Below are 7,724 nucleotides of genomic sequence, written 5' to 3'. Positions count from 1 at the left end.
TGTGGACGAATCTATAAAAATCTGGTTTGATGATAAACTTGTTTCTGATGAAACAAAGCAGCTTAAGAATTTCTGCAGATACAGCTTTATCTTATCAGAAGCTGCAGAACAAAGAAGTGAATCTCCAGAAGCTGTGTATATCAGAAGTAATGGATCAGAAGATCATTCAGATTTATATCAGCACACTTCCGAAGGAGTGTTTCCAGAAGAGAAACTTGAACAATTCAGAAGCAGTGATTGGAATCAGAAGGCGTAAAGCCTATTGAATATTTCACAGCTGTCATCTATTATCTGATGGTGAACACGTGTCTGTACGGTTAGTACAAAGCGTGCAGTTGAAAAGACGCCGACCTAGGTAACTGTATTAAATCATTTCATTTACTGTGTTCTCTCTCCTAATGTCATTTCTCATTAAATGCATAATGATTTTTTTTCTCTTTTAAATAACCCGCTTCATCTTCATTCCCTCTTTTTCTCTCTTTCTCTCTCTTTTGTGCATTCACTTCGTTGCATTTCTTTTCAAACCCTAGTTTTTGATTTGATCTCAAAGCATTATCATCATGAACTCATCTTCTTGTTCATCAAATTCAAAAGAAAGGCTCACCTCTACACAGATCCTTTTAAGCAAATATGAGTATGCTCCATTGAAAACATGCTTAATACCCACGAAAGAACTGGAAGTTCTATGTGAATATGCTGTGGACATCAACAACCTTAAAGCAAATGGATTTCAGTGTGATGCAAGAATCTTTGAGCAAGGATGGTCTAAATATCTTGATAGATTGGTTGGTCCAATTTATCCTGAACTTGTGAAGCATGTCAGAAGGGCAAGTTCTCCAAACCTGCATTCAAGTCCAAGAATGTTGTTTCTACCTCAAGACCATTAGAACTCCTGCACATTGATCTGTTTGGCCCAGTCAAAACAGCATCTGTCAGAGGGAAGAAGTATGGATTAGTCATCGTAGATGATTATAGTCGCTGGACGTGGGTAAAATTCTTGAAACACAAGGATGAGACTCATTCAGTGTTCTTTGATTTCTGCATTCAGATTCAATCTGAAAAAGAGTGTAAAATCATAAAGGTCATAAGTGATCATGGTGGTGAATTTGAGAACAGATCCTTTGAAGAATTCTTCAAAGAAAATGGTATTGCCCGTGATTTCTCTTGTCCTAGAACTCCACAGCAAAATGGAGTTGTAGAACGAAAGAATAGGACTCTGCAAGAAATGGCCAGAACCATGATCAATGAAACCAATATGGCTAAGCATTTCTGGGCAGAAGCAATAAACACTGCATGCTATATTCAGAATAGAATCTCTATCAGACCTATTCTAAATAAGACTCCTTATGAATTGTGGAAGAATAAAAAGCCCAACATTTCATATTTCCATCCTTTTGGATGTGTATGCTTTATTCTGAACACTAAAGATCATCTTGGTAAGTTTGATTCCAAAGCACAAAAATGTTTCCTTCTTGGATATTCTGAACGCTCAAAAGGCTACAGAGTATACAATACTGAAACATTGATTGTGGAAGAATCAATCAATATCAGGTTTGATGATAAGCTTGGTTCTGAAAAACCAAAGCAGTTTGATAATTTTGCAGATTGTGATATTGATATATCAGAAGTTGTTGAGCCAAGAAGCAACGCATCAGAAGCAGAGCTTCTCAGAAGCAAAGAATCTGAAGATCAAATATCAGCTTCTCTGGACAATCTAAGCATTTCTGAAGAACCATCTGTCAGAAGATCATCCAGACTCATTTCTGGTCATTCAGAAGATGTCATTCTTGGAAAGAAGGATGATCCAATCAGAACAAGAGCATTCCTTAAGAACAATGCAGACTGTCAATTAGGTCTTGTATCTTTGATCGAGCCAACTTCTGTTGATCACGCTCTAGAAGATCCAGACTGGATAATTGCTATGCAAGAAGAACTGAATCAGTTTACAAGGAATGATGTTTGGGATCTTGTTCCTAGACCAGATGGATTCAATATAATCGGTACAAAATGGGTCTTCAGAAACAAGCTCAGTGAGAAAGGTGAGGTGATAAGGAACAAAGCCAGACTGGTGGCTCAGGGTTATAGTCAGCAAGAAGGGATTGACTATACAGAAACCTTTGCACCAGTGGCCAGGTTAGAATCTATTCGTCTATTAATTTTATTTGCCACTCAACATAACATCACTCTCTATCAGATGGATGTTAAAAGTGCCTTCTTAAATGGTTATATAGATGAAGAAGTTTATGTCCATCAACCTCCTGGTTTTGAAGACTCTATGTCTCCTAATCATGTTTTTAAACTAAAGAAATCGTTGTATGGATTGAAACAAGCTCCCAGAGCTTGGTATGAACGCTTAAGTTCTTTCCTTCTGGATAATGGTTTCACTAGAGGAAAAGTGGACACTACTCTCTTTTGTAAAACCTCTAAAAGGGATATTTTAATTTGTCAAATATATGTAGATGATATTATTTTTGGAACATCTAATGCTACACTTGGAAAGGAGTTTGCTAAGTCTATGCAGGCTGAGTTTGAAATGAGCATGATGGGAGAACTCAAGTATTTCCTTGGAATACAAATAAATCAAACATCAGAAGGAACGTATGTTCACCAAACCAAGTATGTGAAGGAACTTCTGAAGAAGTTTAATCTTCTAGACTGCAAAGAAGCCAAAACTCCTATGCATCCAACATGCATCCTAGGTAAGGATGAGGTAAGTAAGAAGGTAGATCAGAAGTTATACAGAGGTATGATTGGATCTCTTATATATTTGACTGCTTCTAGACCTGACATTCTGTTCAGTGTTTGTTTGTGTGCTAGATTCCAATCAGATCCTAGAGAATCTCATTTAACTGCTATTAAGAGAATTCTAAGGTATCTGAAAGGTACTACTAATGTTGGCTTAGTTTACAGAAAATCTAAAGAATACAACTTAGTAGGATTCTGCGATGCTGACTATGCTGGAGACAGAATTGAAAGAAAGAGTACTTCAGGAAGTTGCCAATTTCTTGGAAGTCATTTGATCTCCTGGTATAGCAAGAAGCAAGCAACTATTGCTCTATAAACAACAGAAGCAGAATATGTCGCTGCTGCTGGTTGCAGTACACAGATGCTCTGGATGAAGAGTCAGTTAGAAGATTATCAGATATATGAGAGTAACATTCCTATATTCTGTGACAATACTTCTGCTATATGTTTATCTAAGAATCCTATTCTTCATTCAAAGGCTAAACATATTGAGATTAAACATCATTTCATAAGGGACTATGTTCAGAAGGGTGTTATATCTTTAAACTTTGTGGATACAGACCATCAATGGGCTGATATCTTTACAAAACCCCTGGCTGAAGATAGGTTTAAGTTCATTCTGAAGAACATCAGTATGGATTTATGCCCAGAATGAGAAGATGAGAAGTTCTTACGTATGAGTATCTTCTGAAATGAATGTAGATTTTTTCATCAGAAGTTCTGATTGAAATCTTTTAGAAATTATGATTCGGTTATTACTAACGTTTCATTGTCTAAGTTGATTCAGAACCTCTTTGTCGTTTTATTCATCTGAATCTTTTGAAATATTCTTTTTGATGTTATGACAAAAAGGGGGAGAAGATAAATGATTTGATTAATCTATCAGTTGCTGGGAAAAACTCCCACACATTTACTAACAAGAACTGCAAGTTCTATATAGTTTAAGTGTTTTGCAGGTATAAAGAAGTGAAGAGAATCTTCAAAGCAAACACAAGAAGCAAAACCATAAGAAGTGTTATTCTGTAAAAAGAATAAGCTCATGGAAACGGAAGCAAGCTGAGTGCTGTCAAGCTTCAGAAATCAGAAGCAAGAAAGAAGAAGAAATCAGAAGCACTGATAATAGAATTTGATCCATATTTGTCTATTTGCTCTGACAAAATTCTATTTGCTCTGATACATTATTTTAGCCTATATGGCTCTGATACATATCATGTGTTCTAATATACATTTTATGTTCTGACTCGTTCATGCTGACTTTAGTCGTTTAGTTTTTGTTCTGTAACATTTCAGGATGTAGAGATGCTCTGATGATGCTCTGGTACATTCAACAATGTTCTGATATAAATCTAGCATGAAGTGATGTTGGTAGAAATTCAAAGCTCTGAAGCTATCCGAGGGAAGCAGAAATCAGAAGCTGTGAATGTTCTAAAGATCCAGAAAACTCAAGTTCTGAAGCTGTCCTAAATGGAAGCAGAAATCAGAAGCTGTGAATGTTCTGAAGATCAAAGAAATTCAAGTTCTGAAGCTGTCCTAAATGGAAGCAGAAATCAGAAGCTGTGAATGTTCTGAAGATCAAAGAAATTCAAGTTCTGAAGCTGTCCTAGATGGAAGCAGAAATCAAAAGCTGTGAGTGTTCTAAGGATCTAAAAAAATTCTAGTTCTGAAGCTGTCCAATGGAAGCAGAAGTCAGAAGCTATGAATTCTCTGAAGACAGAAGCTTATGTGATCGTTTCTACCGAAATAATCAGGGAAGTCTTTTATTAAAGTTCTTCGAGTATTTATTTCAGGGGGAGATTATTTATCTCAGGGGGAGATTGTTAATCTCAGGGGGAGACATATTCATATGCTTATGCTATAGCTGTGTAATTTGTCTTTTGCCGTCTGCTCTTTCTGATCGCAAATTCATATCATTTATATATGTTTTTGTCATCATCAAAAAGGGGGAGATTGTTAGAACAAGATTTGTTCTGATCAATTATCTTAGTTTTGATGATAACAATAATATGAATTTTGCTTAAGATAATATGGTACTCTAATCCAATGCAATTTCCTTTTCAGGAAATATATAAAGAGTATGCATAATTCAACGCTCAGAAGCTTTGTCTCAAAAGGTTCAGCATGCAACATCAGAACATGGTCTGGCAAGACATCAGAAGATGGTCGAAGCATAATCAGAACATGGGTCTATGGAAGCATCAGAAGAACATGAGATCAGAAGCACTGGAGTTCTGATGGTATCACGCACAGAAGCACTTCAAGGTCAGAAGATCAGAAGATGCTTTGCACTAAGCTGTTTGACTCTGATGATATTCAAACGTTGTATTCACAAACATCAGATCAGAAGGAAGTACAAGTGGCAGGCTACGCTGACTGACAAAAGGAACGTTGGAAGCTATTAAAGGCAACGTCAATAGACACAGCGTGAACAAGGCTCGAGGTAGTTGACAAAAGCGTATAACATTAAATGCGATGCTGTACGGAACACGCAAAGCATTAAATGCACTCAACGGTCATCTTCTCCAACGCTTATAAATATGAAGTTCTGATGAGAAGCAAGGCGACGTATTCTACACCTATTCTGTGAATATCAACTTGCTGAAACGCTGTTCAAATCAAAGCTCAGAATCTTCATCTTCATCAAAGCTCACTACATTGCTGTTGTAATATATTAGTGAGATTAAGCTTAAACGTTAAGAGAAATATCACAGTTTGTGATTATAGCTTTTAAGAAGCAATTGTAATACTCTTAGAATTGATTACATTAAGTTGTAAGGAACTAGAGTGATCGTGTGGATCAGAATACTCTAGGAAGTCTTAGAGGTTATCTAAGCAGGTTGTAACTAAAGTGATCGTGTGGATCAGAATACTCTAGAAAGTCTTAGAGGGTATCTAAGCAGTTGTTCCTGGAGTGATCAGTGTGTGATCAGAAGACTCTGGAAGACTTAGTTGCTGACTAAGTGGAGAACCATTGTAATCTGTGCGATTAGTGGATTAAATCCTCAGTTGAGGTAAATCATCTATGCGGGGGTGGACTGGAGTAGTTTAGTTAACAACGAACCAGGATAAAAATAACTGTGCAATTTATTTTTATCTGTCAAGTTTTTAAAGCTACACTTATTCAACCCCCCCCCCCTTTCTAAGTGTTTTTCTATCCTTCAGTATTGAGGCATTAGGTTCACTGTTGCTCCTCCGTCAACTAGGACTTTATTAATGTCAACATTCTCAATCTTAGCACTGATATAGAGTGGCTTCAAATGATTTCGCATACCCTCATCCAGCCTTTCGAAGAAATCATTCTGTTCTTCTACTGCACCATTATTCAGCACATAGTAACACACAGGTCTGTGTTTTGTCATTTCTTCGATATCAGCCTCTTCACAGTCCTCTACTTCAGTTTCATGATTAAATTCGTGAGGGAGGACGGATACCACGTTGCAATTCAGATTTATGGATGACACTCCATCAGAATCAAAATCATTTGTCATTCTGTCTTCTTCTTTCCAAGAATTTGAACGCATCTTTTCTTCTTTGTCCAAGAGTTTTTCAGCTTCGAATAATATGCGTTCCACCGGAGGTTTGTTTGACTTTGCCCCCTGGTATGAGACTTGGTTGCTACTAGATTCTCCAGCTTCTCTTGGCCTGTATTCCTTCTGAGACTTTTTTATCCTCTGATGCCTTCTCCATTGGGACCGAGACATAGGATTTTTCCTTTATAATTCTCCAATCGACATGCCTCTCGATTTGGTCTTTGAAATTGTTTCCTATATGCCATCGCGGTTCTTCCACCTTGGTCCCAACTTCGCCATTTGTTGGTTCTTGTATCAGCTTGCACCCACCTATCCCTGGGTGCATCTGCAGGGATTTTGAATGTTACCCTTCGAGCTCTGGGATGTGGGCTATCAGGTCTATTTGTTGGAGTCCATATGTCGAGACCATACAGGTTAAGACGCAACCTTTGAGTTTCTCGACTCATGTAGCAGTGCACACGTTCGAATGATCGTGCTAGCATTTCATCATAGACTGCCCCACATCTGGGGCACATAGCAACTTCCGTGTTTCCTTTGTGGCATCTGACCAAAAATCCCACTAAACCTTCGTCCTTCCTTGGGTACAGTTGTAGTAAGGGATTTGGCTCTCTCCCTGGGTGCTCCCATCTTTCACGTCGAGCCCTTTCGAAGTTGGCTTCGACCCTTCGATTCAGCATGATCGAACACCTTGGACACATCCATTGTTTATCACCATTTCTCTCATGGCATTTCCAGAGGTAGTCTTTGAGGCTTTCAGTGTTTGGGGGAACTTCAATGCCTCCATTTCGTCTCGTCAGCCATGTCTCTAGTTCGCCAAACTCAGACACTGGGCGTCTGACGCTGACCATGTTGACCACTGCTGGAGGAACTTCGGAGATTTGAATTTTTTGGAGTTTCATCCTGAGGTCTTCAGTAGCCTCACTGTTTTCTCCCTTCGAAGTTTCAGTTATCCCAGTCTTGGAAGATTCTTCAACATCAGTATTGAAGATCATGTCACCATCTAGGCTTTCAGTAGCCTGCTTTCCATTGAACATAGTCTTAGTTTCCATGATTTCGACTTCAGATGCCTCCACCATGTTGATATCTTCTACCTCAAAGAGGCTAGCGTCAACAATGTTCAGGGGATTGGTATCGACCTTCATGTGACCCTTGGTCTTATCAGCAAACTTCAACCTTCCATCATTGATAGCATTTTGAATTAGATCCCTGAAAAGAAAACATTGAGAAGTTTTATGGCCTAAAAAACCATGATATTTACAAAATCCTCTTTTCTTCCGTTGTTCCAACGGAGGAATTTTGGAATTCGGAGGTAGTATCATTTGGCCATCTTTTACCAGTAAATCAAATATTTCATCACATTTGGTAATGTCAAATGTATAAGTTTTCTTATGGAACCTATCATTCTTATCGTTCTCTACTGGGTTTTTTCCATTTGCAGGATTTAACAATTTG

Source organism: Vicia villosa, unplaced genomic scaffold, assembly GCF_029867415.1.
Source record: "Vicia villosa cultivar HV-30 ecotype Madison, WI unplaced genomic scaffold, Vvil1.0 ctg.000816F_1_1, whole genome shotgun sequence".
NCBI lineage: Eukaryota > Viridiplantae > Streptophyta > Magnoliopsida > Fabales > Fabaceae > Vicia > Vicia villosa.
This window is presented reverse-complemented; position numbering follows the sequence as displayed.